This window comes from Fukomys damarensis, unplaced genomic scaffold (assembly GCF_012274545.1).
Source record: "Fukomys damarensis isolate Sample0158 unplaced genomic scaffold, DMR_v1.0_HiC HiC_scaffold_28, whole genome shotgun sequence".
NCBI lineage: Eukaryota > Metazoa > Chordata > Mammalia > Rodentia > Bathyergidae > Fukomys > Fukomys damarensis.
This window is the reverse complement of record NW_022900940.1, coordinates 48,409,780-48,437,690: the sequence shown is the minus strand read 5'-3', so window position 1 is coordinate 48,437,690 and position 27,911 is coordinate 48,409,780. Positions and strand designations below refer to the sequence as shown.

At 40.8% G+C, this 27,911-nt stretch overlaps 1 protein-coding gene across 1 annotated transcript in view; it reads left to right on the top strand.

The window, feature by feature from the left end:
- Magi1 (membrane associated guanylate kinase, WW and PDZ domain containing 1) overlaps positions 1-27,911 on the top strand; it is a 577,911-nt gene that overhangs the window by 351,358 nt on the left and 198,642 nt on the right. Inside the window, exon 2 of the mRNA XM_033757021.1 lies at positions 11,332-11,448. The gene's annotated coding sequence lies outside the window, so the exon portion shown is untranslated. The remainder of the gene's footprint in view (positions 1-11,331; positions 11,449-27,911) is intronic.

The following is a 27,911-nucleotide window of genomic DNA, read 5'->3' as shown; positions in this document are numbered from 1 at the left end:
GATTCACAGAGTGATTTTCTGATTGGAAGCTCTCTCAGGATTTTCAAACCATCCCGGGATGGGTGTGTCCATGGCTGTCTCTATCCTCACAGTGCAGCAAGAATTGCAGTGGTGTACTGAACTGTGCTGCTCTCTCTCTGTGTCTGAGATTTGCCAGGATAGTCAGAGCACCTGGAACTCTGGCCCCAGCCAACTGTTGTGTGAGGGTTATCAACATATTGAATACCATTTGCAACCCAGATTTTCTCTTGTCTGAGAATAAATTAAGGTGAAGCTAGGAGGCTAAGGGAACTGCTATCTTAGTTAGTGCAGATATTGAAGGCTAGAAAATGCCACTGGGGCCTCAGTTGTATTTGTATCAAACCAGCTGAAAGGTCCAGCGTCCTCAAACTGTCCACTAAAGGCTTCCCTCCTAAGGCCTGTTCCTGGGAAGAAAGCCTGCTCCTGTGCCCTAGCTGAGTGCTCTCTGGAAAGCATGATGCATCAGATGTCATTTTTTTTTTTGGTTTCTTAGTAGGTTAAATATTGAGAACAGCTTTACAATGTGGCAGTTTGGAAAAAGATGTCAGTCTTTGTGTTCATACCAGTGTCTCTCCAAAAATAAGACCTAATTGGAGCTCAAAAATACCAGCCAAAATCAGCTATCTTTGTATTATCTGCCATTACAAAGTAACCCCCAAGCAAGAGAATAGTGAGACATAGCCTTCTGCATGACACTGGCCATCACCAAGATAATGACTAGCTATTAATTACAGCTGAAGTTTATTTTCCAGGTAGATCTTTTTTGGGGGAAATGAGGTATTAAGAATCATATAGATGCTTTCCAAGTTCACAGTGTAGTTGCTTTTTCATTTTGAAAAATTTAGAGCCCATGCTGAAGTTGAAAAGCATAATGCTGCCATGTCACCCAGATCCACCAGCTATGAACTTCTTGTTACACTTGTCCCATGTCTACATATTTATACACATTTCTGTTTTGCCACATTATATGGATATAGGATGTAGACGCCTAAACAAGCCAGGTTCCCCTGCACACACTGACATTTTTCCACAAGCTATGATTCACTTGCACATCCTATTGGGTAATATTATCAGACTTTTCATCCATACTCAGCACCCCACCAACTGGGCCATAAATGTCATTTACTGGGATTTTACTAAATGTGTTTCTGTTTAAGCTTGCACACTGTATGTGATGATTCTTCATAAAAGAATCTTGATTTTACTGATCCGTACCTCTGCACTGCATGGGGTGCAAAAGCTCCATCTTACCACAGCTCCACAGCAGCCCTCTTGGGCAGACACCATTCTTACCCCACCGGATGGAGGCAGATGGGCCAAGCAACTTGCCTAAGTGCAGCTGGGGAGTTTGGAGCCAGGATCTGAGTTAATCGAATCTGGTTTGCGACCCAGTGCTTTTAACTACACAGTACTGACTCTCTCTTCCCCCTCCCTCCTTCCTTCTCTCTCTGAAGGTACATTTATCATATCAACAAATTCTCGCAACACCAGCTATGCTTTTGGAAAATAGTTGTTTTAAAAACCTTTGCAAACGGGTAAACTTGAGCATAGGAAGAATATGTATTGCCCTCCTGCCTTTACTTTTTAAGTATTTGGTGCTCTCAAGTTTGTACTTAGTGTCATTCTTGCTGTGTGAACCTTTCCTAGAGTACCTCATTAATTAACATCACAGTAACCTCCCTGGATGTGAGTCCTGTCACCTCCTTTTATTAGCCAGGTCAAGGAGCAAATTCTGAGCCTCTGTTTATTTTTCTGTTTGGTAACGTGGCTGGGGTGGCGTGAGGGTTGTAAAGATGTTACTTAGCACATTGCCTGAAAGTTTTCCATAGATGTTTGCTGCCATTTCTTGTATGCAGCAGGTCCATTTAGATATTGACACTTGCTTTTTAAGAAGTCAGTGTCTTCTGGAAGGAAGGACACAGATGCACACAGGTCTTCAGATTCCACTGTGGGCTCTGGATTGGACATCTGACCACCTTTCAGTGGGCACAAGCGGCTGTTTATTGGAGCTGGCCATAGCACATATCAACTATATTACTTTGCCATCAGGGGACCATTGTCTTTCTGCTTTCTCTACATAAATCCTTTTTTACATTTTTTTCTGAACAGATGTTATTCCACTATCTTTGTTTAACTGGAATAAATATAAGGAGCACAAAAGCTGTAAATAATGAAAGGAATAGAGATAATGGAATTTAAACCTAAGCTTGCTTTCCTTTCTGTGTTTAATTCAAGTTTCTTCTCAATGCAGTATTAAATTTGTTTTAAAAAGATACGCCAGGAGGAAAAGAATAGAGAAGCTGGGAGGAAACAGTAATAAAGCAGTTTTTTTTTTTTGGAAGTGCTAGCACAATATTTTATGTCGTCTGTGTTGGGCATTAACTGTAAATAATATTTCTTCAGCTCCATTAGTATACGTAAATCTGCCCTGCCGTCTCTGTTTCATACCACACACCTGATTCATATTCTTGTTTCTCATCTTTATAAAGTGGTATAGAAGTATCCCTGGAATACAAGCAGTCTGTACCAAGGAGAGTAGGTCTGACCCCTGCCTTCAGGGTGAGGTCCCACCTGCCTGCAGCTAGGTGCAGAGCTCACTCCTGTGAGGTGACCGTGTGGGCCCAGGAGACAGCGGCAGTTCCTGAGGTTTTCAAGAGCAGGGGAACTTTGTGAGGAAGAAAATGTGCTCATCCTCAGATATTAGCACTCCACACTTTGTTTACAGGTTTTGGTGTGGCTAGGATCATTGGACAGTAAACTTTAGCATGTGGTGGTCACTCAGAAGACTTATTAAAACACAGATTGCTGAACACTACCCTCAGAGTTCCTAATTTGGTTGACTTGTAGGAGAGTCCAGGAATTTGCATTTCTGGTAAGTGTCTTTGTATTGCTGCTACTGCTGACCAAGGCACCGAACTTTGAGAACCATTACTTTAGTCCAACCTGGAGACTATGGATATGGTCCATGTCCACTCGCTCCCAGGATCCAACTCCACCCCAAGAATCACTGAAGCAAACTTGCTCACCAGAGATGTGGACCAGCATCTAGATAGGGAGTAGCAAACCATGGCCCGAGAGCTGCACCCACTGCCCGTTTTATAAACTTTATTGAAACACTTCCTTATTTGTATATCGCCTCACAAATAAATACCATGCTTAGCCCTTTACGGAAGAATTTTGTCAGCTCTTGATCTAAGACAGTTCCTTAATGTGTTTTGGAAAGGGGAAATTGGCAGTAATTATATAAACAACTAGTATACCAAAGGACCCCAATTTAAATGTATTCTTTAGACATTGGGATTATTGTTGTTGTTGTTATTGTTGTTTTTAAGTACACATAATAATGGCAGTTTATTTTTTCTCAGAAGGCCATACTCCAAATTAATTTTCTTACTGGAAATAGTAGTTTCTCAAAATTAAAAGAATCGTAGTTTTATCAGCCATCTTTCTAATATGTTGCTGACATATATTTGAATTATCAATGGAAAGTTTGAAAATCACACAATTAAAAGGAAAAACACTTTCACTATGACATTTTCATTGTCAGATGAATGATGTTGAATTTTTGGCACTTTGGCAAAAACTAATATAACATCCTTGGAAAGCAGTTTGTCAGAACATATTAAGAATCTTTAATGTTCATACTCAGCAGTCAAGTAATTCTGCTTTTTTAAAATATTACCAGCATTTTTTCATTACAGCAATATTTATAATAGTTCTTTTTAAACATAGACATCCAAACATCTGTTGCTATGAAAGTGATAATATTAGATGAATCTCCTTACTGTTTTCAGCCACTTAAAATGAAAGAACACAGGGACACTAGCGTAGTCCTTTCAGAATTTGTGTCAGGAGCTTTGAACATATTTGTGCATGGTCCTTGTATTGGTCCACTTTCCCATTACTCAGGCAGACACCTGTAGCTTAGAGGAAATGGTTTATTTGGCTCGTGGTTTCAGAGGTTTCACTCTGTACTTGGCTGTTTCCAAGGCAAGAACATCATGGTGGAGAAAGCCACTCTGTGCTGGCCAGGAAGCAAAGCACGGGGGAAGAGTGCCTGCAAGAGATCTGCCCTCTGTGTTAGTTACTTTCTGATTACTGATGCACACAATACCTGACAGCTGCAACTTCAATGGCTCACAGTTTATAGATGTTTCAGGGCACAGCTGGCTGGATCCAAGGTATGGTGGCGTGGCAGAGGAGGCTTGCTTATGGCATGGCATTGGGAAATGGAGCAAGGGTGAAGGGAAGAGAGGGCAAGAGATAAATCCTTGCAGGCCACACCCCCAGTACTCATGTCCTCCAAACTGGCTTCACCTCCCAACACTGTGTTTAGGTATAAACTCCTCAGTGAAGTAATCCACTGGTAAGTGTCACACCCCACAATCCAGTCACCTTCCAAAAGCCCCGCCTTTGAGCGCAGGAGGCTTTGGGGTAATGTCTAGATACAAACTCTAATACCCTGCAAGCGTGTGCCCCTGGTGGCCTACTTCCTCCAACTAGGCTCCACCTTCTAACAGTACACGGGAGTAGCCCACTAACAAGTACAGCACCTCCCTGATCTTATCACCTCTCCAGGAGTCTCAGTCTAGTCAAGTGGACAAGTAGCTTAACCGGCCAAAGTCTGCACAGCTCATCTGTAGTAGGAATCCGGTGGAACTTGGTGTTCTGCTGAACCTGTTCATCATCAGCCAAGGCCAAATTTTGGATCCTGTTTGACTCCTTCTTGCATTAGGTACCTTCACCCACCTCACCAGCAAACCAGTCGTATCAGTTCCAACTTTAAATCACACCTCCTGCCCTGCCTGGTCGCAGCCACTTCCTTAGTCCGGACCCCTTCTGGTCTTGTGTGCTCAGCTTATTGGCTTCTTCTGTCACCTTCCTCTACACTTGACCCACTGCACATTTGCAGAGTAACCTCAAAATTTGTATTACATCTTCTACCTCCATGATGGAAATCCTTTCATATTTCTACCATTTTTAGAGTAAAACCCAGCTAGCTGTCCAGGCTTATAACACTGAAAATTGTCCAGCCCCTGCTCCTCTCCCTAACCATATCCCATCTCGCCCTTGTCTGGGCTTCATGCTCTTTCTCTAGCATGCCAGTCCCTTTTCTACTTCTGAGTCTTTTCTGTGTGCTGCTCCTCCACACCTGCAAGAGCAGCTACACTCCTGTTTTCCTTTAGTTCCTGTAGTAATGCCTGCCTCTACCTAGAGACCACTCGTCCATCCTTCCTGAAAGAGGTGTGCCACTCTGCTCAGGGGCTCTGTTGTCCTTGTGTCCTCATCCATTCAGAGCATTTGACAGCCGGCACTCAGTGGATTTCTGTGAATGAGTGAATGCGTCTCTTCAAATGATCATGTGCTAGATGTGCGTTCACTGTACCACCAGCTATGCTTTACGTACACAGCTTTGTGGTCTAAGGATATGTTTGTGTGTACATGTGTGTGCACACAGGATATAATCACCAAAATGGCATTTGTGCTGCAGATGAGGTTATAGTTTATTTTACTTTGTTGTACTTTTGTGTATTTTTCAAAGTTTTAATTGTGTCACTGTGTTACTTTATAAAAATATACATCGCATAAAATTGGTCATTTTAAAAATACAGTTGTTGGGGTACAGTGTGTTCACATTATCGTGCGCCTGTCCCGCCATGCATCTCCAGAATGTCTTCATCCCCAGCTGACAGTGTACTCACCAACAGTAACTCCGTAGTGTGGCTTACACTGCTTTTACAGTGAGAAAAATGTCAGGAAAAAAAAAGCATGTTAGAAAGAAACAAATGGCAAATACATTTTTTCAAGTAAAGCTAACCTAAATGAATTTTGGATTCTAAAATTTAATGACTATGATACAAGTATATTTCCCCTTTACTCTATAAATTTATTTGTTTTTTTAAGCCCATCCTCTTTAAATCTAAAGGGCTTAACTGACACCTGTTTTTTGCTGTAATGGCTCCACTGCAGAACGGCCCTTAATAAATGGAATTTTCCTACAACTGTGATCATGGCTGGGAGAAAGTGTGTGCTAAAGCAGAATCACCTAGAAGTTTGATTACTTTTAATACCTTTATACAACTTTCCCTAAGCCTAAAGCATTTAAAGTTTTTTGCAGTGTAGTGGAATGACTAATGGTCAATTTGTAACATCCAGCTGAACTGAGTGAGATGGTCTGGGTGTGGAGGATCCGCCAGAGGATTGTTACCAATAGCCATGAAAGGAGAACTGGGAGGGCCAGGGATTTAACTCAGTGCTTCCACCTCCTGCCTCTCAAGTGCATGACTGAGTTCAATCCCTGTGTACCAAAAAAAAAGAGAGAGAAGAGAGAGGAGGAAGGGAGGGAAGGAGAGAGAGAGATCTGGGGAGCTTGGAGCCGTGCTGTCTCTGGGAATGGCTGCTGTTCTCCTCAGGGGAGCTCTCATCTTCACTTGTGAGCACCACTTCCTGGCTCCAATGTGGATCCCTCAGCCTGGTGTATAGATCATTCTCACTGGCATAGGTTTTCTGGCTTCCACCACTGGCCTTTGGGCCTTCCAGGTGCAGATCCTCAACATGGACAAGCAAGAGACATTGCTGTGGGCTCCAGGCCACTGGCTGGACTCGAGGAGGACATTGTCTTGGACTCTAAGCCTTTAGCTGGACTTGTGTGGGACCCTTCTGGGATTCAGGCTCTCCGCTGGATTGTTTGGCCCTTTGATGTGCAGTTAATCTCTTGAACTCCTTTGCATTTGGCTTTTCGGATAATTATCATAAAATAATCCTATAAATTTTGTGTCCTGAATTTAATGTATTCCCTTGCCAAATCCTGCTGACTACAGCATGCAGTGTTAATTTTTACAGTAGTGGAAAGCATTCTTGCAGTTTCCAGGGTGTTCTTGGAAAATACGAAGGGACTTAGGTTTTGCCCCCTCTGTTGCGAGCAGGTGAATTAAGAGAACTCAAACATGCTATCTCTGGAAATCTGATCTCTTGCCTAAAATCACAAAAAAATTTAAGCATTATAGTGACATATATAGCAGCATTACTTATATTATAAATAGCTTAATTTTCCATGAAGGATAAATACATTTTGGTATATTTTTCAAATGAAATATTATACAATATTTAAAATAAATGTTACATCAGTCAAACATTATTACATTTCCATAAAATGAAAGAAGTGAAAAAGCACATATTGTTGGAAATTTAAGCAGAGAATTCCAAATATCTATATATAAATATGGCAATTTAAAAGAATGGCAAATTCAAAGTCTAAGCCCCAGTTCTTCCACTTAAATTATAAAATTGTCTTACACTGAGTCCTGCAAGCTTTTGTTGGGAAAAGCTCCACTTGCTCCAGACCTGTGTTCTTGTTTCCACTTACAAAACAAACCTTGAGTTTCAAACAAAGTGAAGACTCCTTGACAAACTCTGCCTTGCAATTTATTGCTTCATTGGCTCACTGCCCTTGACAATTAGGAGAAGATTTATATACACGTCCTCAAATAATTGGCAATTAATTGGAGATGGAATGCCAGAAAGTACAGTGTTCTTAATAGAAAGAGAAGATAGAGGCTCTTCGCATGCAAATGTCAAGGAATGTGGAGTAAATGTTAACCAGTAGCATAGCTAACCCTGTCCTTTTGTACATTCCTGGTAGAGAGCAGTTTCAGTTGACAAGCATAGCTGTAGCTGGCTTGACTGGTTTGAACATATCCTCAAGCATAAGCCAAGAGTGTATTAAGGATGCCTTCCAATCCATGCAGTACTGGCTTATCTTGATAGTTATTGTATAAGATGCCTACTGATGTAAGAATTTGCTATTTGTGGGAAAGGAGATACTGATTTGAGAATCTTCTTTGGAACTTTGCTTTTGATGCAAGCATTACATTTGGATATAATAGGCATCTTTGCTATCCATGGCTTAAATGAAAACTGCCAGTGTCTTTTTAATGTCAAGAACTGTTGTCTCCTAAAGGGAATACAAAATCCTAGATTACAGGCAGTAGTAGTTTTGTTGGAAAACATTGTCCTTTCAGTCAAAATAGAAGTAGCATGTATGACTGTCAAATAGCAATGCTTTATTACTTTCTTCTTTGAACTTTAGTCTTAACACAGTGCCTAAAATCTATTAAATTCACAGTAAATGTTTATCACCCAGTTTATAAATCACCACCATTTAACAGCAAGTAGACTTGTACTTACTTCCAAACACACAAGAAATATCTTTTATGTTTAAGACAATAGAGTAGATTTTATGTTTATGTGCCCTTAAAGAAAAATACCAGTTCATAGTATTTTGTTTTATTTTGTTTTTTGGGTATCGGGGATCGAACTTGGGACCTTGTGGTTGTGAGGCAGGCAGCGGAACCACTGAGCTAAATCCCCAGCACCCGCTCCCTTTAACCAGTTCATATTTAGACTGATTTTAATTCCTTCTCTATTCACCTAACACTTGTCCCCTTGACATTCTAATAATTTTGATTTCCAACTTTCATTAAATGCTTTCTCTTTGCCAAGCCCTTTCCGAATGTATCATTACCACTCCATCCTCACGGCAGTCTTCTGACAGAGCTACTGTTATGTCATGGTTCTGTTTTTACGAATGAGAGAAGAGAGGGTCAGAGATGAAGCCTTGTGCTCAGGCTCACCAAGCTAGTACACAGTGGAGCCAAGATTTAGACTGAATCCTGTTTGCCTTGAGGACCCAGCTTTACTTTCTGTGTTTCAAACCAATTTTCTAATGGAAAGGAGAACTAAGTATTTATAACAGTGTCTATCTAGTACACACCGTAGTAGTCATTTGAACATTATGTAAATTTTAAACCTTTGATATTAGCTCTTTCGATGCACAATTCAGTTACAGTTAAATGCACTTATTTTATGTATATGGTTCTATAACTTGGTAGATAAACTCATGTTTTATATCATAATCAAATACTATATTAGCATCTCCCCCCAAAATTTCCTTTTTTTCTCCCTTTTGTAGAACTTATTTTTAAATTGTAGACTCCTGTGATATTATTAAAATAGAAGAGCCGCCCCATGTTCCCCTCATGAAGTTTCTCCCATGGTAGTTTCATAGATCCCATGATCTGAATCCTCCTTTCCAGTTAAGTCTTTGCTTCCCGCAACTCCAGGAAACCAGTGAACTCTTTTCTTTTGCTATAAATTAGTTTACCATGTTCTAAAACTATGTATAAAAGAAATCATACAACATATACTCTTTCTGTCTGGCATCTTTTGCTCAATACTGTGTGCCAAACTGAGGTTTATCAATGTCATTGTATGCATTAGTAGTTTGCTCTTTTTAATTACTGTGTAGCACTTCATTCTTTGAATATCACAGTTTGTCTTTTCACCTTTTGGTGTGCATTTGGGATGTTTAGTTGGGGGCTTTTATAAATAACACTGCTGTGAAGATTTATGTACATGTTGTATGTGTGTACAGACATATTTTCATTTTCCTCATGGAAGTAAAAGTGAAACTGATGGCATCTTGGCCAGTGAAGGTATACCATCATGAGATGAAGCTAAACTGTACTCCCAAGGGCATGAACCATTTCTCAAGCGCACTAGTAATGTACAGGCTTTGTATTGCTCCACAGCCCTGGGAAAATGTGATGCTGTTGGTCATTTTTGTTTTCCATTTTGGTAGATGTGTAATGGGACCTTACTATGGTTTTACTTTGTATTTCTCTGATAAATGATGATGTCTAATATCTTTTCATATACTTAATGGCCAGTCATATGTGCGTGTGTGGATGGATGGATGGATGGATACATAGATAGATAGATAGATAGATAGATAGATAGATAGATAGATAGATAGATAGATTCCTTTTGTGAAGTTATCTGTTTAAGCTCATTCTGGGTATGTAGTAAGAGTATGGAGGCTTTGTCTTCTTGGTTCAATAAATTGTCTTAACAATTGACTCCCTTGAAACGTTGGGTATAATACAACTAAAAATATTTAAGGTGGGCCTTTATTGGTTTATTCCAAAATGAGTGAGCAGCTGTGAGTTATTTGAACATGGTATTAAAATAAAGATTAGTAATTTTCTGCTGTAACTAGGAAATACCATCATCTTAACCATCACTGTTTTCATGATGTATACTTTTTGAAGATGAAGACGATATCATCTGATGACATGAATTTAGTGTCTCAGAAGGTTATTTGGTTGTTACATTGTTTCTCTTAAGCTAAAAATTCTGTTACCTAAGTTTCGTCTTGTGATTTTTATCTGTCATTGAATCATCTTTCTCCATTAAGAGTGACCACTAGAGTTCTAGCTAAGTTGATCTGTAAGCCTTACGTTGATCCTGTAAATTGTAATGTGATTATGATTTTTAAAAATGTGTCTGTTTTCTATGACACTTTTTTGCAATAATATGATTATATTAACTTTTCTTTTGTTCTGTTAAATACAGAGAATTACAAGGAAATAAACACGTAGACCCACTCAGATTACTGTGGCTTAACCAGAACAACAACAATAAAAAAGCAATATGCATCTAGTGTTTAAAAAACAGTAGATGATATATAGAGAGATAGATAAGTTTCCATTATTTCCTCAGGTCAAGTTTGTTTTCCTAATGGAGATCAATATTCAAACTTTTTAATGATTCCTTCCATTAATACATAGTCTCTCTTATTTATTAAATGCTGGGGATTGAACCCAGGGCCTAGTACATACAGCCATGTACTCTACCACTGAACACCCCTAACCCCTCTCCTTTTAAAAATTCGTTTTTACACAAAACGAAACATTATGTCCTGTTCTACATATATCCTACCATATCAGCCCATAAAATGTACCGTATACAGAATAGTTACGATATGGATAAGTAGATCTTTTTTGTTTGTTTGCAAATCTTTTGTCTTTATTTGCTCTCACAAAAAAGCTGTAGTCAGCAGTCCTGGAGATTTGAGTGTATTTGTGCAAGTATATCCACAGGGGAAATTCCTCCCAATTGAATCCCTGGTGAAAGAATAGTATATAATTTGACAGTTATTGCTGGATTGTCTTTCTTGAGCTTTCTACCATTTACTCTCCCATAGATGGTGTCTGTGAGTGTCACCTATTTTTAATGCAAAAGCCTAGATTAAAGCCTTTGTTATTCTAAGTACCTCTTTCCTGTGACACAGGACCCCTGCTTTGTGACATCTTTGCTTGCTTCTCTCCTGCAGAGGGATCCCAAAGCACATTGCCCTAAGGACCACGGGGTTGGATTAGAACTTCTGTATGAGGCTTTCCACCCCCTTTCTTGGAATATCCATCTCCAAGAAGCCTTGTGTTTGATGTCTGCTTTATATATTTTTCACAGGCGGAAAGCTCAACAAGGACCTGCGGCATTTTCTTAGTCAACGATTTCAGAAAGGGTCTCCTGATCATGAACTCCAGCAGACCATAAGGGACAACCTTTACCGCCATGCTGTGCCTTGTGAGTAGCCAGTCTTGGTGTTGCTGTTTTGTGAATGTGTGAAAATCCCGGGAGTGAACGAAGCGCTCAGCATCTGGCTCAGGAGTACTTAGTGGCTTGTCCACTTAACGATGCCAGAAGCCGTACGAAATGTAATTGACAGTGGGACGAACACACCAGTGCCATGGTGTACCTCTATTTCAGTTTAGCTCTGCCACTTCTGAGTTTGCAGTGCTGAGCAGACAACCCTTTGTAAGGCTCACTTTTCAAGTTAGTGGGAAAGGATGTGTAGTAGTCCTGGCCTCTTAGAACCCCTATGGGCAGTACACAGGATGAGGAACATAAGGCATTTATAAAGGCTTGGCCTGTTTGGTGTGGGCCTCTGTTTGAGTCAACCATCAGTACTGTTCATGGACTGGACCTGGCCAGAGATCCTTAGAATGACCTACGGGGAGACCAGTGGGTCCTTACTGGCTATCAGCGAAGTAAATGCCTCAATAGTCTACCCATGCTTCTCCTGCCTTCTGCCAAGTTTATAAATTTATAAATCAGTTTCCACAGATAAAAACACAACAGATAAGACCAAATCTGAGAAAGCAAGATACAGAACATGAGAACTCTGAATGCAGCTTTTGTGTGGAGGAAAGGCAGGTAGCCAGACATTCATTCATTCTGTCTACAGAAAGATAAAGTATCCGCTTAATTGTAGTGAAGTATCACTATGGTCTACCATAGCATATTTCTATATAGTCCGTGCAGTTTTCCCCTACTTACATTGCAGTTTAAGAGACCGGAAGTGAAGCGGATGAGCACACCATCCCTTGATGCATCTGTGGCGTTACCATGGTTATATACTGGCATGTTTTCCCATTTATTTTTTCCACTGATTTATTGGACCTGACTCTGAGCTAAATAGCTTGATTTAAAGCTTACCACTGTGTAGGAACTGGGGCAAAAATTACCTCAGTCTTTTAAAAACAGTAGAAAAATCGTGTTGGTCCTTGTTTGCATAAAGCCCTTAATTCTGTTCACATTCCCAACCCCTTTCCCCTCACTGCTTCAGCCATACAAACTTCTTCTGTCTGCAGCACACTGTGGGTTCTCCTGTAACCTGGGCACACTACTTCCTCCTGTCCCCTACTTTTCTATGTGACCGCTTCTCAGTTTCTCTTATGTTGCAGCTGCTCCCCACCCCCGACCACTCCTCCCTAGCCTCCTGCAGTGGGCCTGCTGCCCTCACTGCTCCCAGAATGCACTCAGGCCTGTCCTGTGCCTGCTACTGGTCTGCTTGTCCAACTAGAATCTCAGTTGGTGAATTGGGTGCTGTATCGCTCTTAGTGACTAGTCCACCCCTAGCTTGGTGCCTGGACTGTTGGATAGTACTTGTTAAGTGAATAAACAAATGAAGAAACGGAAAAAGTTGTTAAATGTGTTTTGGTACTTCAGTGGTGCTTTTGTATGAATGGTCAGAATAAAAGGCAGCTCGGTGGCTTCACCTGGAGATGGACTTCATGTGGCCGGTGAGGACTTTGCTGATCATTGGGAGGTACACCAAGCCCAGAGGAAAGCAGGGCAAGCTCAGGGCACTAGGAGCTGATGTGTCCATTCACAACCCCTCCTAAGTACAGTCTCTATATCACTGTGCCTCCTGCATTGATAGTATCTGGCTCTGTGACTTCTTGACCTAGTTGGTATAACAACATCTCCGATTGTTGCTTTGGAGTGGCCATGAAGGTAAACGCGTTACCTGATGAAGCTTGTTGTTTGCTGTGTGGTTGCTGTCAGGCTTAGACACCACTTGTCCAGCAGTGCTGGTTTTCTGAGATCCTGAGCATCACCCTGTCATTCCTTCTGCTTCTCTGGCTTTGTTCCCAGGAGCTCATCGTTCAAAGGTCATCTGAAAGAAGAGAGGATAAACTGGCTCCTCCTTAGCTTAATATGTTATTATCAAGGCTCTCCCTGATACTGAGACCATTGTAACCTGTACAAGAGGTACAGATCATCGACTTCAATGCATGTACAAAGGGATTAAATGTGTTTGATCGACAAGACAATTGCAATCTGATGTGGTGAACACAGATGAACCTGGTATTTATGGAGGTCCCATATTCACACAGTTTAGCATCTGCCAACATTTAGCGTTGGTTATTATTCTGAGTGGGGCGATAAATTACTTCTAGGACCTTTTGAAACTGTTATTTTCCCTTAAATACAATTGTTTCCACTAAGGCTTGCCTGAAATCAACCCATTCTGCCATGGCCCTTAATAAGTAAAGCTGATGACAAACAAGAGAGCTTTTGATCTTCAGGAGACCAAGATAAATGACCAACTGTGGAAGATAGCTTGTCTCCTGAAATGTGAGTCTCTGTGTCCCAGTTGTGTTCCTCACTGGATAATTGCTTCTGGTTGTACTTCATAAACTAGAGAGTTCTGTGGTTAAAGACTAACCAGGTAAAGGACACTGACAATTATTTTAGTATTGTTATTGTCATTGTCTTCTCAGCACAGTAAGTGGTTTTGTTTTTTTTTTGTTTTTGTTTTTTTGTTTTTTTGTTTTTTCGTTTTTTGAGACAGGGTCTCACTATGTAGTTGAGACTGACCTGAAACTCACTATGTAGCCCAGGCTAGTCTTGAACTCACAGCTATCCTCCTGCCTCAGCCTCCCGTGTGCTGGATTATAGGTGTGCGCCACCACACCTGGCTGGTAGATTCTAAAATTAACAAGGATCTCATTGCCCTTTGCAGTGCCTAGCCTGTGACTAACTAATAATAATAATAATGGTAGATTGCTCTTCATTTTGGGGACTTCTGCTGTATAGCAGGTATCTGCCTCGATCTGTTTGTCCCTGTCATCACTGTCATATCATCTGTAACTCTAGTCTCACCTATGGCACAGTCTAGGATGTGGATTCCAGTCTGTTTGACTCTCACGCCCTGACTCTTTTCTGTTCAATCACAGATGCTTATTGCCTGTAATGTAGTAAAAGTTTCTCTCCATCAGCTCTCAACTATTTCTCTCCCTTCCTCATGTGTTCCTCTCTGGTCTGTGGTGTAGGGACCCCTCACCCAGTGGTCTACCTCCCCACTGTTTATACCTACCTCTCCCTTCTTCTCCATCAAATTTAACTTGCTCTGCATTGGTTTCTATTAACCATCCCTAAAGAAGCCAAGAATTAGAACAAAGAAGTTAATGGTTCCCAGAGTGACATAGAATTTCCTGTCCTCATAATATATATGGCAAAAAATAACTTTACATATGGTCCTTTTAAAAACACCCCATATAATGGGTTCCAACAATAAAGCAGATTCATGGGATAGTGGTAAATTCTTAGGCTTTTGTTTTGTTTAATACTTTTTATAATGCTCAGTACAGTGCTAATACAGAGAAAACAGTATAAATACAAGATTGTGCTTATCAAGGAAATTTCTCTCTATGCTTGCAGTATTACTTCTCTTACATGTTTTCCAATTTCACCACATATAATGTAAAATGTTATTTACTTTTCATAAAGCCTTATAGTGTCCATACAAGGAGTTCTGTGCAAATTAGAAATCAAGGAATTAAAGTTAATACTTTTTGTTTAGACATAACTTGGATTCTAGGATTGGGTTACTGGAGAGGAATTATCATCCACGTGATCAGTGAGGCCTTGAATGGAAGCACGGAGGTTCTTTTTGGTCTGAACCATTTTATTCACAGAAGCCATGGCAATGTGATTATTTCCTTGGCAGAGGAGACAAGTTTCTGTCCATGAGCTTAGGGGAGCATATGGGCCTCCCTGACTCGGGCAGCTCTACTGTGCAGGGCCCACACTCTCTGTGGGGCCACGCAGCAACTCGAGGTGTGCAGGACTCATGGGGAGGTGCCGGTTTCAAGATTGTCCCAGAAATGGGTTGGTTTGTCAGTTTTGGGGCGTGCTTTGTTGACAAGCCCATTGTTAACAAAGGTCTAAAACTATTCTGTCCATATACTTTTTATTAATACTTAAACTGACACTTTAATTGGTGGGGTATCATGCTGTACTGCATAGGCATTGCTTATTCCAGCTGGTGTCAGTGACTTCTGTTAACATTTGGCTATCTTATTTGCCTTCCTGTTTCTTTTTCTCATCTTGCATATCTTATCAGTCTTCTTTGGGGTTATATAGGCTGGTTTTCAATTTAAGCTTTAAAATTACTCTAAAATTCAGGATTCTACACTAGACAGGCATCTGTCTTTTATCACTCCGTGCTAATAGAGTTCAAGTGCTGTTCAAGTATCGTTTCACCGGTTCCACAGATGACGTCACTGGTAGGTATTGCTGTCGTTATAGATGAGATAGAGAGGTCAGAGCCGTGGAGGGGCTCACCTCATATAATGCTTCATAATACAATGCTTCATAATTTGAAAATTAATAATAAAATGAACAAGAAGTGTTTTTTGAGTATCCCCAGTGGTCAAGAACTCTATACACACTTTACTTTCATTATTTGCTTTAATCCACTTAGCAGTGTTTCCAAGTGTGTTATTGTAATATCCATTTTCCAGTGAAGAAACTGAGCCCTAGGTAGGCCCCAGGTCATATACTAAGAAAGCTGAGTTAGATTCCAGCCAGGCAGATCTCAAAGTCATTATCTTAAAGCACCCATGTTATGGTCACTTATCGTATCAGCTAGCTGGTTTAGTTTAGCAAAGTCACATATGTGACAGGAAAGAACATCCTAGAAAGGTGGTGACATCATCCTGAGCTACATTCCGGAGCCCATATGGCATGTTTAGAATCACTACTGTCTTTGTGTGTGTTACTGGCACTTGATATAATTACTCTGAGTCTGGAACATTCAGGGAGGTGGGAGGGGACAGGCCAGCAGATTCTACCACTTAGCAGTTTTGTGGGCATGGCCAGGTTTCCTGATTCCTAGGACGCTGTTGTTGTTCATTATCTGATGGGGACTGCAGAAGCACTCAGGCGAAAGCCTGACACATCCATAGTTTTCTGTCTAGGTCTTCTCTTCAAAGACTTCCATTTAGATCAATCCTGCTTCTTGCTTACCCACTGCCCTTCCTTTTTCTAACATGACTTTTCTAAGCCCATCATTCTCCTTTTTACTTCCATGGTCTTCTTACGATTGAGGTTTTTGTTCTATGTCTCTTGGGATAAGGAATCCACATCCTCTACACAATAGTCCATTCATTATGATGGGGTCTAATCACATCTTACTAGCATCCACATCCCACCACTGTTACACTAGGCTTTAAATGTCCAGCATAGCAATTTGACCTTATTTATGTGAAGACTGTCACCCACAACCCTCGGTGCTAGGCAAGAATATAGTGAGATTAATAATTGAGCAAATTTGCCAACAATAAGCATGCTTGAAACAGCACATTCCCTGCACATTCTAAGTGTCAGCTAATTCCCCAGTGTTCTTTCTCTTTGCATTTCTTATTACAGAGTTAACCCTAATTGCCCCTGAATAGTTGCTGGGTGGATAGAGCCATAGTAGAGAGAAAATGGGAAAAAATTGCAAACTCAAAAGCTCATAATGCTGGACTTAATTTTTTATGTGTCTATTAATAGATTCAAATAAACATGGGTTTGGTTGGTGTTTTCTATTCTAAATTTCTCAGGGGAGTAGAAAATAGGGAAGCTATCGGAATTAGAGTTTAATCTGAATTGTTGTGATTTATAATCTTACAGAAGCGTGTTGGGCCAGACCACACCACTTAATCATAGCATGTATCATTAACTGAGTGCTTACTGTGTGTGCACTAGGCACTGTGCTGATTACAAGTTTGTTTTCATTTTCTTTTGTCGGTCTGTCTGTCTCTTCCTTCCTTCCTTTCTTTTGGGTGGATGTGGGGATCCCAGGGCCTCCCACATGCTAGGCTGGTGCTCAGCCAATGGGCTATATCCCCATCCTAGGTTTGTTTGTTGCTAGCTCTCACCAAACTCTGAGAGGAATCATGAGGTCATTCCTGTGGTACATATCATGAGGGTGACAGTTATGGTGTGGAGAACATAGGTGTCTTGTTCGAGGATACACGGTTTAATAAAGATGGAACTCAGACTCATCCCTGCTCTGACTGCTTTCAGAATCCAGACTCTTGGTTTATTTCTCTGCTTGAAGTGACCTTAAAGACTGTTTTTAAATTAACATATTGGATTTTAAAAAGAGTGTTCTCTTAATAATATATGGATTAATCTTTGGCTGGGTGTAGGATACTAATATATCTATTTGGCAGCCATGTTAATTTACTTAATTGCTTCACAATTTTAGCTGACATTTTTCATCAAGATTTGTTGCAATTATAAAGCAATTTCCACAGCAGTATATGTAGGTACATGAATGTTTTCATAATATCTTTGCCATCTATTACTTATTTTAAGGAAATTTTGCCATATTTTAGTTTCCCATGAATCATTTAAGTCAAGAGAATAAAGTATAATATATTTTTAAAGAAATACCCTTGTATCAAATTCTTTAATCAAAAAGTACAAATGAATTTTCTGGCTTTTCCTGTGGGTTGTGTGCATTTATGCTGAGGTCCAGGTAAGGATGCTGTACTGGCTGTGCTCTGATTGCTTTACCTAAAGACTGGTGTGAAGGAAGCTGCCCAGAACGGTGTTTTGAATTCAGACAAAATAATCACTGTTTTGTTTCAACTACAAATTTGAATAAAATAGACTTATTTACCAGCCAGTGACATCTTTCATACTGCATTTGAAATTAACTGATTACCGAGAGCTGGGCCTGTAGGTCAATGCAGAGTGGGGATAGCATGTGTGAGCGCTAGGTTCCACCCAGCCCTGTCCCCAACAGAAAACTAACCAGTGGCTCATTCTTATTTCAGGGAAATATGCACCAAAGTATAAGCCTAGATGGTCAGAGTGACACACCTTATTCTCAAGTGACTATGAAACATTAAAAATGGCTAAAAATCAATTCTGTGTGGTAACAGGGAGCGAGAAAACAGATAAGCCAGTAGGTTGAAATGTTAATTATAGGTGAGTTTGGCAAAGAATGTATGATGTTCTTCGTGCCATTTTTAGTCTCACAGTTTTCTGTGCATTTGGAATTATTTTTAAAAAAGCAATCTTTTAAAAAAGAAAATCAAACCATATCAAATCAGCAACAATCAAGCCAATTTTACTTTGAGAGAAAGAGGATTATATCATTTTGTTTTGGGGTCTTACCCTCATTTATATCAGCGTTTTTAACCTAGAATTGAAATTTTCTTAGTATGTTTGTTTATTTTTTGTGGGATTTTGTTTTGTTTTGTTTTGCTTTGAAACAAGGTCTTACCATGTAAATAGTCCAGGCTGGCCTGGCCTTGAACACACTGTGTAGCCCACACTGCTTCAAACTCTGGCAGTCCTCCTGCCTCAGACTACTGAGTGCTAGGGTTACAGGTGTGCCCCACACCTTGCTAGGAGATTTGTTAGTACCTTGATGAAGTATGTCAATTGAAATAATAGACTAGTCTGAAAGATATGCATATTTTAAAACTAAAACTCTCATGGAATACCAAACTTATGCTAAAAGTTTTAATTACAGTGTCTTATTTAGTCCTTGTAGAAATCCCGTGATGGTATGTGCTACTGTTATCCTCATTTAAAGATGAAGAAACGGAGGCTAGCAAGGTTGACTTCTCTGCAGTTGTGAAGTAGGACTGCAACTTAGGCTACTGAGTTGGACATTTGAGCTCCCACTAATAAGCACATTTCCTTTGCTTGGGCTATGCACTGCATATATACCTACATGAATATATTCAGAAAATAAGCTGGGAAAAGTCATTTGAAATGAAGCCTAAGACCAATGGGATTCTAGATAACTCTAGATTTTTACCAAATAATAATATTATAAGTATATATTGGATAATGGCTCTTTGTGTGCTAAGTTTTATTCTAAAATAGTGTGCATTCATTTAATTCTTTCAATGATGCTATAAGGTAGTTCCTTTTATTCTCCACATTCAAGGAAATTGAGCAACAGACGTGAAATAACTTGCTCGGCATGTTACAGTGAGAAGTGATGGAACTGTACTGTGTATGTACTTTGTGGGCCTCTATGTATCACTCTGATGTGTTCTGTTTTCTAGTTACTACCTAGCCTTAGGACGCCATCAGAGCTACTCCAGGACAGTTTCAAGGGACTCCCTTCAGTCTGCATCTGACTGGAGCTGGGCAGAGGCCCCCAGTGCATGGCCCTCTGCACTGGCTGAATTCCACTGGCAGATATTCAGCTAGATACAAATACTGGGAGATAGTACAGTCAACTTGCACAATCTTTTGACCAATGAATGAATATGAATAGGAAGTAAAATAAATACCAAAAAAGAGGCAAGAAAGCTGGGCATCACGGTATCATGGCACATACCTGTGCTTCAGGAGGCTGAACCAGGAGGATCACAGACTAAGGCCATAATGGACGATTTGGGAGATCCTGTCTCAAGATAAATTATTGAAGAGTAGGGATGTTGCTCAGTGGTAGACATGCCATGTTTAATCCATGGTACCATGCAGGCAGTAGGGCGCAGGGAAAAAAACAGTAGAACATTTTTTCCCTGAGAGAATCAGAAAACATCTCCCTATGGCTGAGGGTGTGACACTCCAGTTACCATCTCTAGGCCTGTTTCCTGTGTAACAAGGGATGTGCCTATTGGCAAACAACAGACCCTGTAAGCATCAGACTTCGGGCCCAGTCCCAAGATAGTGTCCTATGGATGGAGCTTGCTCTGGAGGCCCTCCTAAGCACGGGGAAACCACAGTGGTTTTTGTCTGTCCAGCAATATTTAAAAACAAGGAACAATTAAAAAGCCACAACAAAAGTTACAGTGTGCTTTTAATACTTAATGTGGCACACACCTGTAATGCCGGCTATTCAGATGGGGCAGATAGATTGCGAGTTCAAGGCCAGCCTGGGCAACTTAGAGAAACCCTGTTACTAAAGAAATACATGAAAAGCGGAGGCCCTTTGTGAATAGAAGCCTCGGGGCAAATGACATCACACCTGCCCTTCCTGGGCAACCTTTGACGGGTATGGAATGGAGTGAGATACCTGGATCCAGCAAAAAGATGGGCTTCACCAAAACCCTGCCCTTTCACCGGGGCTCGCCCTTCCCCTTCCTTCTCCACTGCTTGTTCCTGATCTTTACTTCTAAAAGAAGTTTGTTGTTATTGAAGTGGAGTTTCTCTAGCCTTATGACCTGCCTGTTAGAAGTGGACCTTTCCATTGTTAAGTGCTTTGCTTTGAAAAGTGAGACAAATTTTTGTTTTATTAGAAATGAAATGATTAAGTCCCATATCCATCAGCTGTGAAAGATTTATTACTGTGGCATTCTAATCATAACTGCTGTACATAAGTGAATTTGATATTTTTCTCCTTTCCCAACACATAGGATAAGATCATTACAAACAGACTTTAGAGGATGATTGCAGTTTCAGTATTTTTTGTCAGCAGAACTGTAGAATATAAATTTCTTACTCTCATCTCTAAATAGTTTTACACAGTTTCAGCTTCACTTACTTAGTGATTTTGAGAGAAAACCAATACCTGTTTCAATAAAGTTTTTAAAAAGAAATGTTGCTTGACTTGTAGACGGAATAACCTGTGTATGTGTGACAAGACTGCATAATGAGGCCATATATGAAGGCACCGTGTGGAGTGAAATTCTGCCTGCGTTCTGACCATGTTGCCTGCATGACTGCAGCCAACTCGACTCTAGATGGGTTTTCCCAGGAGATGGAATTTTATGGCTAGCACAGATTGGATTGGGTTCATGTTCGGTTCCCAGTTCTAGTCTTCTGAAGGCCACCTGTTGGAAAGTGGGCATTCCACTTTCCACACCATGGCAGTTACACACCCGTGCAGCTCTGTCTCAGTTCAGGGTCCTGTGGGTGAGCTGCTCAGTTCACAGGAGAGTGGGCCATCTATGGATCAAGAAATGCTTATATATAACTAAAAAAAGCAGTCTTTCTGGGGAACATGTAGTAGCTGGAAAGTACAGTTTGTTGATACGACAGCTTCTGTTTTGCCCTGAATGCATACCATGTGCCTTGAGGATATGGCCTTGTGCAGCACTTCAGCCTTCACTTTTCCTTCCTCTACTCTTTGCTGTCTCCTTTCTCCTTCTGTCCTTCCATCTCCTTGCCTCTCTTTCTTCCCTTCCTTTCCAGGATAGCTTGATGTTTATGAATAGCTACTAGACTGACGCATATTTCAGTTCCAAGTGATCCCTTTTCTAAAGAAAAATATTAAGGTATAAAATCTATATAGAAACTTAGACGAATCTTAAGTGAGTAGCTTGCTGAATTTTATATATAATCACACGCGTGTGCGCGCACACACACACACACACACACACCCTGTCATATAACTACTGACCAGAACAGTTTACTGAATACACCAAGCATTCTGACAGCCTCCTGTCTCTTCCTACTGAATGCCACTCTTCCTTCCCAGAGGTAACCATGAGTCCAGTGCTGTTCCCAAAGTCTTAATCTTGCCTGTTCTTCCACTTCAGATAAATGGAATCATATAGTATGCATTTATTTGGTTCCAAAATTTTCACTGCCATCACCCTAATGAAAGTCATCCATGTTATTTGAATGTAATTTTATTTTTCCCACTTTCTAGATTTTTATTTTATATTATGATCCATTCTTCTGCTGATCTGAATTGTTTCCATTTTTTAGCTGTTGTTGTGAATGTTCTTATACAAGTGGGTGTATGTGTCCAATTCTCCAGGCAGAACTGCTAGATTTCAGTGGGGGCATACTTGTTCTAATAGATATTGCTAGGCAGTTTTGAGAGTGGTTGTACCATTGGTGCTGTTACTTAACACAGAGTTGAGATTTTCCTCATCTGCAACACTGGATACTGTCAGTTTTTAAACATTTTTTGCCATCCTGGTTAATGTGCAGTGGTATCTCACTGTGACTTTAATAAATATTTCCATGACATAGAATGATACTGAGTACTGTTTCAGATGCTCTTTGTCCATATGTATATTTTCATTTGTGAACCTCCTGTTCAAGTCTGTTCCCATTTTGCTTTTAAATTAGATTGTTTACAGATTGCTTTCTCATTTACAGAAAGAACTAGATTGCTTGAGATTGCTCAGCCTCTCAGAGTGTTGAGATTACAGATATGTGCTACTAAGTCTGACTTACAAATATATTTTATATTTGTAATAACTCCCATTTTGTTCCTAAAGTTCATTATAAGTAATTTTTCCTTCCCCTACTCATGTTTCTGTTGTCCAAAAGTTTTTTTTTTTCCTCATACACGAAAGGCTTTTCACTGAATTACTTTTTCCTTATTGCCTGTAGTTTATCTATATCTCTACCTTAATATCATTATCACTGTTTGGTTAGGCCATGATTTCTACCTTAATGTCATTACTATTATATATTTGTATTGAACATGTACCAACTCTTTTTTGTCTAAGCAATATTGTAAAACAACTATTTAGATATTCTAAATAACCTAGAGATGACATACAGTGTGTGGCAGGTTATGTGCAAATACTGTGCTGTTTCACATAAAAGACATGAGCATCCTTGGACCTGGAATCATTCTGAGGTCTTGGACCCGATCTCCCTTAGGTACTGAGGTATGCTGACATGTACTTTAGTCACTGGGGATAACACCCAAGGAACAGTAACCACCTATCTCCCCTGTCACACTTCAGTGGAAATGGGGAGCATTTAAACTAAAACTCCCATCTGCCCTAGACACAGGTTGTACAGATGTCACTGCAGTCTAATTTCAGGATATTTTATAACCCAGGAGCTCTGTAGACATTAATAATAGTCACACCCCAACTCCCACAGCTCTAGGAACTTCTAGCCTGCTCTCTGTCACTGTGTTGTTGCCCACTGCAGGCATTTCACATACACGAAGTTATATAACGTGACATTCTGTCTGAGTTCTCCTACTTAACACAGTATTTTCGTGATGCTCTGTTCCTTTTTTGCTCACTGATATTAAATCAGTTTGCACATTTTGTTCATTCACCAATTCGCAGACACCCAAACTCTTTGCTTATTGGCTGTTAAGAATAGCACTGCTATAAACATGTATGTTGACATTTCTGTGTGGACGTGAGTTTTCCTTTCTATTGGGTACATCCATATCAGTACAGTTGCCGCTTCCTGTCACAGCTTTGACTTTCTGAGGAGCTGACAGGCTCTTTTCCAAATGGCTGATCTTCTGTGTCCCGTGTGTGACTTCTGGTTCTTCGTACTCTTGCTAATACTTGTCTTCTTGGAAATGGCATCTTAGCGGTTATGAAGTGGTTCTCACTGCTATTTTCCTTTTGGTCAATTACATTCAGTACCTTCTTTTATGCTTATTGGCCATTTGTATAGTGTGTCTGGAGAAAAAATCTACTTAATCCCTTTGCCTGTTTTTCAGATGTTTGTCAGTCTATTGCTCGTTGTCAGACTTCTTCATATATTCTCTTTACACGTCCCATATCAAATATGTGATTCACACGTATTGTCTCCTATTCCGTGGGTAATTTTTAATTTTCTTTGTAATAGCATTTGCAGCAGAAAATGCATTCATTTTGATGTAGTGTAATGGACCTAATTATTCTTATGTTGCTTTTGTTGTCATTGCCTAACCCAGGATCATAAAGATTTACTTGTTTTCATCTAAGCATTTTATTATTTTAGGTCCCATGTTTAGTTCTAAGAACTATTGTGAGCAAATCTTTATGTGTGATCTGACTTATGGTTCCACATTTTTTTTGCATGTAAATATCCAGCTGCTCCAGAACTCTTTGCTGAATTATCTGTGTTTTTTTTTAAGCTTATTTCACTTTTTACCCTTATACTGGGATTGAGCCCACATCCTTCAGACTGAGCTGTATTCCCATCCCTTTTTAAATTATTTAAATTTTTTTTCAAATAAATTGCTAAATTTCCCATGCTGGGCTCAAACTTAGAATCCTTCTGCTTCAGCCTCCCAAAGTTCTGGCATTATAGGCACGTACCATTATGTCCAGGTTTACATGTATTTTTATAGCTTTATAAATATAAAGCATAATTCATTTATTTTCTATTTCTTACTCCTAATGAATGCATTGAGGCCATAATTTCCTTTTGCATAGGTACTTGGGAACATCCTACAGATTTTATTATTATGTTTGCTTTCGTTTTTATTGTTAATGTCTTTTTTATTGCATTTTATCCAGTGAATGTGGCCTCTGTTGTCAGTTCAACATAATTTTATCCAAAGGATATTTCTGTTACGACCCAAATACAGAGCCTTTTTCCCACCCAGTGGTGTTTCACCCCTCTGTCGTGTTCCCGCAGAGCATATGCCTGGCTCGCACCGAGCAGACAAATGTGGAGGGCATGCAGAGCGCTCCAGCCTAGGAGCAACCAGTGACGGCTCTGGCACCGATGTTTGCTGAGCACTTCCACTGTCTCAGGCACTCATTTTTGTCCTCTTTTCACCTACTTAGTCTTCATACCTGTCTTATGAGGCTGGAAATCTTTAATTCCTGTTTTATAGAAAAGAAAGTTGATGTTTTACAAGGTAAACTTATTTGCACACTGAGAAAGAGGCAAAGATGAGTTTTGAACTAGTTAAGCACCAGACCCTGCTCTCCTAACTAATGTGTACTGTTGCTTCATATGGAATCACTTTTCTGCAATATTTAATTGGTGTAATTTTTAAGCATTTTTCTCATCAGTTTGAATGTACTCAGGGAAATGCAAGGCCCTTCTCTTACAGTCTGTTAGAACTGTCCACACCTTCGTGCTCCTGGGAAGCATCCTGAGGTTCTGCCCAGCTCTCCTGAGTCTTGAGGTTGGGCCCCAAGAGAGGAAAGCTAGCCATGTCTTGGCTCTTTGACTTCTGTGTGTAATAACTGATTTCAGAAGGAATGTAGTTCACGTCTCTCCATGTCTCTCCTGGCTTATGCTGAGATTACATGAACTCCATAGCCTTGGATTCTGAGGTCAAGTGTCTATGCTCTGGTAAAACCTGAGTAGATTTCCATGGAGTCTTCTCTTTGAGAAACCTCATTTCTGGAGTTCTGATTGAAAATTACTTGTTACTGTTAGGATTTTTCCAAACCAAATGAAGGCTATTTTTCTCCCTCTGTTGAACATTGGAAAGCTACATCTTTGAATACTTCCTGAATAAAAGTTCTCCTTTCTTCATAAAGAGAATGACTTTTGATTTTTGTTCCCATCATACAGTCTCTCTGTAGTTCCCTTGTGAAGGAGTAATTTAATTTGTACTACACTCTCATCTTCATGTGGAAAGCTAATAAAATATACATTATGTTTTTCAGTATTAGGTTATGGCTGAAGGCTTCTGCAAGTTGTAGATAATATCTGCTTTTCTTTTTTGATGCTGATGGAGAGAAGGAAAGATGTCAATCCTCACTTGTGCATGTTTGATAAATAAACTATTCCCTGAGTTTTTGTTTCTCTTAGACCAAAAATGGGAGCTAATGCTTTGTATTTACCACTAAAGACCCTTTTACCTGCCCAAGAGCCGATGTGAATCAAGGATGGAACAAAGGAACTTGCTTTTCTTCCAAAATATCTGATTCACATTTGTGCCAAGTGGGATAAGGTCCTGGATTCTGGTATCTGCGTTTGCTAATTGAAGCCCTGGAAGGTGTTTCATGTTTCAGGTCCCCTTTGAAATAGAGACGGTGTATGCTTTCATTTTGTTTCAATGCTTATATAGAAGTAAATTAATAATAATAGCGATAGTATGACCTGGTGACATTCAGTGAGCATCTATTATAGGAAGGTGTGCTGTGCCAGTCACTTTGTATCACCCATCTTTTATACATGGGGAAGTAGGCAAGTAACTTACCAGTAGTCAGTCTCATGTGTGGAAAATGGGGAGGGGGTTAGTGACCAGCAGAAAAAAGGAGCTTTAAAGATGTCGTCACCCACATCAGTGAGTGGTAGGGTCGGATTCCTGTGCACAGCGCTGTTTACTGGGCAGCAAGCTTGAAGGAATATGCTTTGCTTTTCATCTGCTGCAAAATCCAGTTGATCTTGCATTTGAGGGAAAACTCATGTCATCCATAGTCTGAGTGCTCTGCTCTCCTGTCAGCCTTGTTCCCTGTACCCTTAGACTACTTTGCCATCACCTGTGACCTGCTACCTCTCCATCTGATGTCTGCATTCCATTCCACCCTCCTCCTAAAACACCCACACTGGGAAAGTCTGTTACCTTCTTCCTCCCCTTCCTTTTTGTCTTGTCATTTCTCATCTCACAACATCTTCTAGCCATGAGTTCTTGGAGGGTGACTCCCAGGACGCTGGAGCCTGGGCAGTAGGAAGGCGGGCCCTCCTTGGACAGTCTGGAATGCTTCCTGTCTTGCTACAGGGCTTAGCTTAGACACTTGCCAATGAGTGATCATTTGAGCACAGAGAAAACTTTCTGAAACTGGAAGTCTCTCACGAAACTTTCTGTCTTATGGAAGTGAAGGGAGGAATACTTCACAAGAAATAGGCTGGAGATAATAACCCTGGGCTCTTACACATTCTTTTAAAGAATGGGTTTGAACAACACAAAACCGCCTACCTCTGAGCCCAATTTTACACATAACTGCTGAAAATGGATTTTGGTGATAAACACCTGTAATCCCACACTCTGAGAGGCCGAGGAAGGAAGATGGCAAGTCCAAGCTCAGCCTGTGCCCTTCAGTGACTTAGTGGGACACTCTGACAGAAGGCAGAAAGGAAAAAGGAAAAAGAGCTGGTAGGTAAGAGATGTAAGAGATGTAGCTCAGTGTGAAGGTCCTGTGTTCAATCCCTGGTACCACCAAAAAAAACGGGGGGAGGGATTTCATATTCTTAAACTTTTCCATACTTCAACTCCAAGGAAAACCAGTTATTTCATACATAAGAGTAATTTTCTACAAAATTGCTTCCAAAGTTGGTGAAGTGGCGGGAGGGCAGCAGTCGGTGCTACCGGAAGGGGCGGCGCTGGCCAGTCAGAGTCGCATCCTCTTGCTCACCCTTCCCGGCCCTCAGTCCGCTGTGCCCCCCTGGCCTCCACACCGTGGTTCACCCGGAGAGGCCGGGGTGGGGAGCCTGGCGGTCCCGCCCCATCCATCCGCAGGTGCGGCCTAATCCCCCAGCCTAGATGCCGCGGCTAGCCGGAACGGGCAGTGATGTAATGCTCCCTCTTCACACTCCCAGCTTCGACGCAGATGGAGATCGCTGTCATGTGTTAGAAATGTCGCCCGCGGTATAAAAGGCACAGCGCTGCAGCCCCAGAGCTCTGTGGTCGGGTGGCCCGGCCGGCTGGTCCATCCGCAGGTGCGGCCTAATCCCCCAGCCTAGATGCCGCGGCTAGCCGGAACGGGCAGTGATGTAATGCTCCCTCTTCACACTCCCAGCTTCGACGCAGATGGAGATCGCTGTCATGTGTTAGAAATGTCGCCCGCGGTATAAAAGGCACAGCGCTGCAGCCCCAGAGCTCTGTGGTCGGGTGGCCCGGCCGGCTGGGG